The 10530-nt window shown below is 37.4% G+C and overlaps 1 pseudogene; it reads left to right on the top strand.

The window, feature by feature from the left end:
* The first annotated feature begins 5903 nt into the window (after window positions 1-5903).
* On the top strand, window positions 5904-6823 carry LOC102835635 (annotated as a pseudogene).
* Window positions 6824-10530: the final 3707 nt, after the last annotated feature.

The raw sequence follows: 10530 nt of genomic DNA, 5'->3' as shown, positions 1-10530 counted from the left end.
TCATTTTGTATTTTAACCTTCCTGACAGTCCTTCCTAAATTAATCTAAAGTTCTTGAATATACATGAAGTGTAAATTAGAAAAAATTTTGGAAGGTAATATAGCAATATATATCAAAATGTTAAGTGAGCACACACTTTGATTAAGTAATCCCATGTCTAGAAATTTATAAAAATGATAAGCACAAAAATGTAAAGTGATACATGCACAATATTAATAATTAAAATGATTTATATTAGTAAAATGGATAAAACACAAATATTCATGAATATGAATGCTCATGTATATTGGAATATGCATTAATATACACTTGTCTGTCAGTTTGTTGCACTGTGGTGGCTTGCGTGTTGCTCTGATTCTGGAAGTTATGCCAGCAGTATTTTGAATGCCAGCTGGGTGACCCATGGAGGTGGACAGATTTCAATTAAGTTTCAAGACAAAGACAAATTCCGAAGAAGGACAGGTGTACTACTTCCAATTGTTTAGCTACTGAAAACCTTATGAATAGCAATGAAACATTGTCAGATAGCATCAGAATATTAAAAATTGAAACATGATGAACAGCACCAGAATATTGTCAGATACAGCATTGGAAGATGAGACCCCCCAGGTTGGAAGGAACTCAAAATAGTAGGAGAAAAAGCTGAGTTGACCCCAATGATACAAATGGAGTACAGCCTTCTGGACTTTCATTTACTGATAAGGCCACAACTGAAGCAGAGGACAAATGGTTGCAAATACCCATTAATAATTGAACATGGAATGTAAGCAGTATGGATCAAGGAAAATTGGAAGTTGTCAAAAATGAAATGGAGCATAGAAACATTGACAACCTTGGCATTGTTGTTGTTGTTGCTAGTTGCCTTCGAGTCAGTACCGTCAAGTTAGTTGACATCAACTCATAGTCAGCCTATGCACACAGCAACACTGCCTGGTTCTGTGCCAACCTCACAATTGTTGCTATGTTTGAGCCCATTGCTGCTGCCACTGTTCCAATCCATCTAATTGGGAGTCTTCCTCTTTTTCTCCAACACATCACTTTACCAAACATGATATCCTTCTCTAGGGAATGGTCCATCCTGGTAACATGTCCGAAATATGAGAGACAAAGTATCGCCATCCTGGCTTCCAAAGAGCATTCTGGCTGAACTTTTTCCTACACAGATTTGTGTGTTCTTCTAGCAGTCCATGGTACTTTTAATTTTCCATAGAATGCTTCAACACCATAATGCAAATGCACCAGTTCTTCTATTGTCCTCCTTATTCACTATACAACTTTCATATGTGTATGTGGTTATTGAAAATACCATGACTTGGGTCAGGCATACCTTAGTCCTCAAGCTGACATCTTTGCTCTTTAACACTTGAAAAAGGTCTTGTGCAGCATATTTGCCTAATGCAGTACGTCATTTGATTTCTTGACTGCTGCTTTCTTGAGTGTTGATAGCTGATGCAAGCAAAATGAAATCTTTGACAACTTAAACCTTTTCTCCATTTTTACAGATTTTTTTTTTTTTTTTTTTTTGTCCAATGATGAGGATCTTTGTTTTCTTTCCATTGACATGCAATCAATATTTCTTCATATAATCCAGCTTCTTGGATCATTTGCTCAGCATACAGATTGATTAAGTATGGTGAAAAGAGTACAATCCTGGCACACACCTTTTCTTATTTTAAACTATTCAGGTCCCTTTGTTCTAACAACTGCCTCCTGATCTATATACAGATTCCTCATGAGCACAATTAAGTGTTCTGAAATACCCATTATTCTCAATATTAGTCATCGTTTTTTTCATGAGTTACCCAAAGAAAGCCTTTGCATAGTCAATAAAGCACAAATAAACATCTCTCTTTTATTCTCTGCTTTCAGCTAAGAACCATCTGACATCAGCAATGATATCTCTCATTCCACAACCATAATCGAATTGAGCCTCTGGTGGTTCCCTGTCAATGTACTGTTACAACATTTTTTGAATTATCTTTAAGAAAATTTTACTTGCATGTGGCATTAATAACATTTTATCATGATTTTTGCATCTTATTGGGTCACATCTCTTTGGAATGTGCCCAAATATAGATCTCTTCCAGTCAATTGGCCAGGTATTTGTCTCCCAAATTTTTTGGTATAGGTGACTGAGTACCTCCAGTCCTGTAAAGTTTGCTGAAAGATTTCAATTTGTATTCCATTAATACCCAGAGCCTTGATTTTTGCCAATGCCTTCAATGCACCTTGAACTTCTACCTTCAGTATCACTGACTCTTGATCATATGCTACCTCTTGACATGAGTGAACAGCAACCATTTCTTTTTGGTACAGTGACTGTCTATTCCTTCCATCTTGTTTTCATGCTTTATGGATCATTCAATAGTTTTTCCATAGAATGCTTCAATAGTTCAAGTCAAGGTTTGAGTTTTTTTCTTCAGTTCCGTCAGCTTTACAAAAATCTAACTCCAGGTTTTGGCACATTGCGTTATCTCTGACTTTGTCTTCTCTAGCTGCACTTTGGGTTTTCTATTCAGCTCATTTACCTCCTCATATCTTCCATTTGCTTTAACATCTCCACACTGGAAAGCAAGTTTCAGAGTCTTTTCTCTGACATCCATTTTGACCTTTTCCTTCTTTCCTGTCTTCTTAGTAGCCTTTTGCTTTCTTCTTATATGATGTTCTTGATGTTATCCCACAACTCTTCTGGTCTTTGGCCTTCAGTGTCTAATGCATCAAATCTCTTCTTCAGATGATTTCAGAATTCAGGTGAGATATGTTCAAGGTGATATTTTGGTTCTTGTGGACTTGTTTTCATTTTCTTAAGCTTCAGACTGCACATGGGCAATTGGTATGTTTGACAGTCTGCCCCTGGACTTGTTTTAATTGATATGGAGTTTTCTTTCTACTGGCTCTTTCCACAGATGTAGTCAATTTGATTTCTGTGTTTTCCATCTAGTGAGATCCGTAAGTATAGTCATCTTTTATGTTGTTTGAAAAAGATATTTACAATGAAGAAGTCATTGGTTTTGCAAAATTCTTTCAAATGATCTCCAGCATCATTTGTATCATCAAAGCCATATCTTCCAACTACTGTACCTTCCTCTTTGTTTCCAACCTTTGCATTCCAATCACTTAGCAATTATCAATACATCTAGATTGAATGTTTGATCAATTTCAGACTGAAGAAGTTGATAGAATTCTTCAATTTCATCATCATTGGCTTTAGTGGTTTGTGCGTAAATTTGAAAAGTAGTGGAGTTAACTGGTCTTTTCCTTGCAGGCATATGGTTATTACCTATCACAGCCAGCATTGTATTTCAAGGCAGATCTTGATTTGTTCATTTTGATGATAAATGTGATGCCACTGTGCTTCATATTGGTATTCCATGCATAGTGAACCATTTGACTGTCAGATTCAAAATGGCCAACATCAATCCATTTCTACTCACTAATGCCTAGGGTATCGATGTTAGTATGTTCCATTTCATTTTTGACACTTTCTCATATCCCTAGATTCATATTTTGTACATTCCATGTCCTGGATACTGATGAATTTTTGCAGTTGTTTCCTCTTCATTTTCAGTTTTACCCCATCAGCAAATGAAGGTTCTAAAAGCTTTACTCCATTCGTGTTCATGGTCAACTCTACTATGAGGAGGCAGCCCCCATCATATTTTGAGTGCCTTTCAACCTGAGGGCTCATCTTCTGGCACTATATCTGACAATGTTGTGGTACTCTTCATCATTTTTCAGTATTCAATATTCAGGTGCTGACAGTGCTCCACTGCTATTCATAATGCTTTCATTGACTAAATATTCAGAAGTAGTTCCTCTCTCCTTCTTCCTAGTCTGGCTTTGTCTTCAAGCTCAGTTAAAACCTGTCCGTTGTGGGGAGCCCTGGTGGTATTTTAAATACCTGTGGCATAGATTCCAGAATCAAAGCAACACATAAGCCACCACAGTATGAAAAAACTGACACACTGGTATTAGTGAGCATAAAGGGACTGGTTTGGGCCATTTTGAATCTGAAAATAATATAGTTTACTATTCCATGAATGACAATTTGAAGAGGAATGGTGTCATGTTCACCATAAAAAAAAACATTTCAAGATCTACTTTGTAGTATAATGCTGTCTGTGAGACAATATTTGTACACCCATGGAATCAGCAGTCAAGATATCAAACGACGTATTGCATTAGGCAAATCTGCTGCAAAAGACCTTTATAAAGTGCTGAAGAGCAAAGATGTCAGCTTGAGGACTAAGCTGTGCCTGACCCAAGCCATGGTATTTTCAATAACTTCGTATGCATGTGAAAGCTGGACAGTGAATAAGGAAGACCATAAAATAATTGATGCTTTTGAGTTATGGTGTTGGAGGAGAATATTGAAAGTGCCATGGGCTGCCAAAAGAACCAACAGACCCGTGTTGGAAAAAGTGCAGCCAGTCTTCCCTGGAGGCCAGGATGGTCAAACTTTGTCTCTCATACTTCGGGCGTATTGTCAGAAGGCACCAATCATTGGAGAAGGATATCATGTTTGCTAAGGTGGAGGGTCAGAGAAAAGGAGGAAGACCATGGTGAGATGGATTGGCCAAGTGGCAGCATCAATGGACTCAAGCGTGGCAACAATAGTGAGGTTGGCCCAGGATTAGACAGTGTTTCATTCTGCTGTGCAAAAGGTCACTATGAGTTGGTACTGACTCAAGGGCACCTAACAACAACAAGAAGAAATAAGACCAGTTAATACCACTTTTATTCAAATTTAATCAACAACCACTAAAGCCAGTGATGGTCTTGAACATATCCCAACTATGTTCTAGAGATGATATCAAGAGATATCATCTAGAATCTAGAGATGATATCAAGAACAGAGTTGATGCATTATACACTAGTTACCGAAAACCAGAGGAGTTGTGGGATGACATAAAGAACATCATACAGGAAGAAAACAAAAGATTATTAAGAAGGAAGAAAAGGCCAAAATGGGTGTAAGAATAAATTCTGAAGTTTGCTGTCCAGTGTAGAGATGCTAAAGCAAATGGAAGACATGAGGAGGTAAAAGAGCTGAACAGAAAATTTCAAAGCTCAGCTTGAGAAGACAAAGCCAAATGTTATAATGAAATGTACAAAGATCTGGAGTTAGAGAACCAAAAGGAAAGAACACACTAAGCATTTCTCAAGTTGGAAGAACTGAGGAAAAAATTCAAGATTCAACTTGAAACATTGTAGGATTCCGGAAGCAAAATATTGAAAGATGCCAGAATTGTCAAAAGAAGACGGAAGGAATAGGCAGATTCACTGTACCAAAAAGAAATTGTTTAATGCCAACCATTTCAAAAGGTAACATATGATCAAGAGTGAATAATCAGGAAGGAATAAGTCCAAGGGGCACATAAGGCATTGACAAAGAATGAGGCTCTGAGAATTGATGGAATACAAATTGAAATTATTCAACAAACTGATACAGCACTGGAGGTGCAGCTATGCTATTCTAAGGTAGGTAACTCGATGGAATGTGGAAACCATAGGGCAATATCATTAATGTCATAAGCAAGTAAAATTCTGCTAATGATAATTGAAAAACCGTTGCAACAGTACCTATATGGGGAACTTGCCTAGGTTTAAGTCGTTATTCAGAAAAGGATATGGTATGAAAGATGTCATTGCTGACATCAGATGATCTTCTCTTAAAACATAGAATACCAGAATGATGTTTACTTATGCTTTAATGACTGTGCAATATTTCAACTATTTAGATCACAACAAGCTATGGCAATATTGCAGAGAATGAGTTTTCCGGAACACTTAAAATCATGCTCTTGAGGACCCTGTATATAGGCAGTCATTACAATAGAGCAAAAGGACACTGACTCTTAAAATCAGGAAAGGTGCCTTTTTTTCTTAAACCAGATGGAATCATGGAGAATGTCAAAGAGAAGAAAAAGAAGGTTCCTCCTGTGCCAGAATTCCTTAAGGAATTTTGCAGAACTAAAGATCAAGCATCTGAGAAAGAAGTTTGCCCAAAAGATGCTTCAAACAGCAAGGAGCAAGCACATCTATGAAAAAGCTAAGCAGTATCATAAGGAATACAAGCAGATGTACAGAACCAAGATTTAAATGGCTAGGATGACAAGAAAAGCAAGGCAACATCTATGTACCTGGAGAGCCCAAGCTGGCATTTGTTATCAGGATCAGTGGTGTCAGTAGTGTAAGTTCACAGGTTCAAAAAGTGTTGCAACTTCTTTGCCTTCACCAGATATCAGTGGCATCTTTGTTAAGATCAAGAAGGCTTCAGTTAACATGCTGAGGAGTGTGGAACCATATATTTCATAGAAGGAGCTCTGGTAGCATAGTGGGCTTCTAGTCTGAAGGTCAACAGTTCAAAACCATCAGCTGTTTCACAGGAGAAGGATGAGGTTTTCTGCTCCTGTAAAGATTTACAGCCTCAGAAACCCTATACAGTGTTTCTCAAGTCAGAATTGACTCCACGGCACACCACCACAACCACCATATTGTATGGGGGTATCCAACCTTGAGATCAGTGAATGAACTGATCTACAAGCGTGGACATGGCAAAACCAACAAGAAGAGAATTGCCCTGACAGATAACACATTGATTGCATGTTCTCTTAGTATATATGGCATCATATGTATAGAGGATCTGATTCATGAAATTGTCACCATTGGGGTATGTTTAAAAGAATCAAATAATTTACTGTGGCCCTGCAAATTACCTTCTCATGGTGGAATGAATAAAAAGACCACCCATTTTGTAAAAGGCGGATATGCTGGCAACAGGGAAGACCAGAGCAACAGGCTTATTAAAAGGATGAACTAAGGTGTCTACCATGATTATTTTTGTAATCTGATCATCTAATAAAACAGTAAATGTTTTCAAATAGAAAAAAAAAAAAAATCAGGAAATGTGTGTGCCAAGGTTGTATTCTTTCCCTATACTTATTCAATCTATATGCAGAGCAAATACTTTGAGAAACTGGATTATATGAAGAAGACCATGGCAGCAGGATTAGAGTGGACCTCATTAACAACCTGCAGCATACAGATGATACAACCTTGCTTCCTGAAAGAGAAGCAGACTTAAAATACTTACTGATGAAGATCAAAGACCACAGCCCTCAGTATGGCTTGCACATCAATGTAAGGAAAACCAGAATCCTCACCACTGATCCAATGAATAACATCATGATACTGGAGAAAGGATTGAAGTTGTAAAATACTTAATTTTTCTTGGACCCACCCACTATCAATACTCATGGAAGCAACAGTCATTATAAATCAAATGACCTATTGCATTAGTCAAGTCTGCTGTACAAGACCTCTTAAAAATTGTTCAAGAGCAAAGATACCAGGCTGAGGACTAAAGTGCACCTGAAGCAAGCTGTGATATTTCCAAGAACCTGATATGCATGTGAAAGTTTAACAATGTATAAGGAAGACCATAGAATAATTCATGCACTTGAGTTATGGTGTTGGAGAAGAATTTTAAAGGTGCCATAGACTTTCAGAAGAACAAACAAATCAATATTGGAAAAAGTACAACCAGAAAGAATGCTCATTAGAAGCCAATATGGCCAGACTTTGTCTCTCATACTCCAGACATATTGTTAGAAGAGACCAGACCCTTGAGAAGGACATCACGCTTAGTAAAGTGGAGGCTCATCAAAAAAGAGGGAGATTCCCAACACGGTGAATTCAAACAGTAGCAGCAACAATGGGCTCCCGGGTAGCAGCAATTGTGAGAATGGTGCATGTTCAGGCAGTGTTTCATTCTGTTGTACTTAAGGTAGCTATCAGTCTGAACAGACTCTAGGCACTTAACAACAATATACTTGAATAGGGACCATTTACAATTAAAAACAATATTTATTGTTGATAATAAACCATAAATCATACATCAATTCAAAGGTTTCTGCTTGTCCAATTCAGTAACACTGATAACGTTCTTTGAGTTGCACACCCATTCCCACACTCTCTTTCTGAGTTATTCCTCCCCTATAAATATAAGCTCACTGGCGCTATGGTCCCTATCAAATCTTTCAAGTTGCTGTTGTCCGATTAAGGAGTCCTGGTGGTACACTGGATTATGTTTACGGTGGGCAGCTAACCACAAGATTGATTGTTCAACCCCATTAGCCATTCTATGGAAGCAAGAGGAGGCTTTCTGCTACCATAAAGTTATAGTTTCAGAAAACCTTATGGAACCGCTCTCCTGTGTCCTGTAGGGTCGCTATAAGTTGTAATAAACTTGATGGCAATGGGTTTGTTGTCACTTTGATTCACTTTGTTGTTAAGTGTCATTGAGTTGGTTCTGATTAAACCCTGTAAAGTGTTTCCAAGGAGCAACATGTGTGTGTGAACCTCTCACCTTGTGATTAGCAGTCCAGTGCTCATCCTACAGCATCGCACCAAGATCCCATATAAATATTTCTTTAAAGAACATAATAATGCTTAGTGTAGACAATTTTTATTAGTTAAATTATTGTTTGGGTTTAAGAAGACTTCAGGGATATTTTTATTAAAATTTTAAAGAATAGCTCAGGGCAATAGTTTTAGGGGTCCATTCAAATTCTATGAGTCCAGCAAGTCTGGAGTCCAGGAGAATTTGAAATTCTGTTCATATTTTTCCAATGAATAGAGATCTTTGAAAGTAAACTATAGTATGGTTATATACATAGTAAAATTCTATACATAAAGAAACTATGATGTAGATCTATATCTATGTCATTCAACAATGTTGGTGAATGAAAAAGTAAGTTTTTGTTGTTCTTGTTACTGTTGTTTTTAATGGCCATGAAGTGGATTTCAACTCATGGTGATCTTATGCCCAACAGAATGAAGCACTGCCCAGTCCTGCTCTCTCACAATTGTAATTACTTTTGAGCCCACAGTTGCTGCTACTGTGTCAATCCATCTCATTGGAGGTCTTCCTCTTTTTCACTGACCCTCCACTTTTCCAAGCATATTGTTCTTCTCCAGGGACTGGTCCCTCCTGACCACATGTCCAAAGTATGAGAGATTAAGTCTTGCCATCCTAGCTTTTAAGAAGCATTCTGACTGCACTTCTTCCAAGACAGATATGTTTGTTCTTATGGAAGACCAGGGTATTTTTAATATTCTTCTCCAACATCATAATTTAAATGCATTCATTATTCAGTGGTATTGTCCAATTTTCATATGCATATGAGGTGACTGAAATACCATGGCTAGGTTCACAAGCTCCTTAGTCCTCAAACTGAATGCCCTTTAACACTTAGTAAAAATCTTTTGCAACTGATTTGCCTAATTCAATACATAATTTGATTTGTGATTGTTGCTTCCATGAGTGTTGTTTATGGATTGAAGCAAAATTAAGTCTTTGAAAAATTCCATCTTTTCTCCATTTATCATGATATTATTTATTGGCCTGGTTGTGAGGATCTGTGATTTCTTTGCACTGAGGTGCAATCCATAATGAAGGCTATAATCTTTGATCTTCATCAGTAAATATGTCAAGTCCTCTTTGCTTTCATCAAACAAGGTTGTGTCATTGGCTTATCTGAGGTTGCTAACGAGTCTTCCACCAACCCTGATGCCATGTTCTTCTTCATATAATCCAGTTTCTCTGATTATTTGCTCAGCATACTAAGTATGGTGAAAGGATGTAACATGGCATACACCTTTCCTGATTTTAAATCATTTAGTACCCCCTTGTTCTGTTCTAACAACTGCCTCTTGGTCTATATACAGGTGCTGCATGAGTATAATTAAGTGTTCTGGAATACCTATTGTTTGCAATGTTATTCATAGTTTGTTATGATCCACACAATCAGAAGCTTTTGCCTAATTAATAAAGCACATCTTTATTGGTATTCTCTGCTTTTAGCCAATATTCATCTGATGTCAGCAGTGATATCCCTTATCCATGTTCTCTTCTGACTCTAGCTTAAATTTCTGACAGCTCCCTGTCAATGATACCACTGTAATCATTTTTCAGTTATCTTCAGCAAAATTTTATTGCATGTGATATTAATGATATTGTTCAATGATTTCCACATTCCATTGGACCACCTTTCTTTGGAATGGGAACAATTGGTGGGTCAGGCAACTATCTTCCAAATTTCTTGGCATAGATGAGTGAGCACTTCCAGTGCTGCGTCAGTTTGTTGAAATATTTCAATTTGTAAAACACCAATTCCTGGAGCCTTGTTTTTTTCAGTGTCTTCAGTGCAGCTTGGACTTCTTTCTTCATTATCACTGGTTCTTGATCATATTCTACCTCATGAAATGGTTGAACTTTTACCATTTCTTTTTGGTACAATGACTCTGTATATACCTTCCACCTTCTTTCACCGTTTTCTGCTTCATCAATATTTTGCCTATTGTTGTTAGGTGTCTTTGAGTCATTTCTGACTCATTGACACCTTATGCACAACAGAGTGAAACAATGCCGGGTCCTTTGCCACCTTCGCAATCGTTGTTAAGCTTTGGTGGTCTTACCAGATGAACTTTGCCTCCTTTCTCCTCAACTAAAAAGTATTTAGAGTT

The sequence above is a fragment of the Chrysochloris asiatica genome, unplaced genomic scaffold (genome assembly GCF_000296735.1).
Source record: "Chrysochloris asiatica unplaced genomic scaffold, ChrAsi1.0 scaffold00017, whole genome shotgun sequence".
NCBI classification, from domain to species: domain Eukaryota; kingdom Metazoa; phylum Chordata; class Mammalia; order Afrosoricida; family Chrysochloridae; genus Chrysochloris; species Chrysochloris asiatica.
The sequence above is the reverse complement of the archived record's forward strand: the minus strand, read 5'-3'. Positions and strand labels throughout refer to the sequence as shown.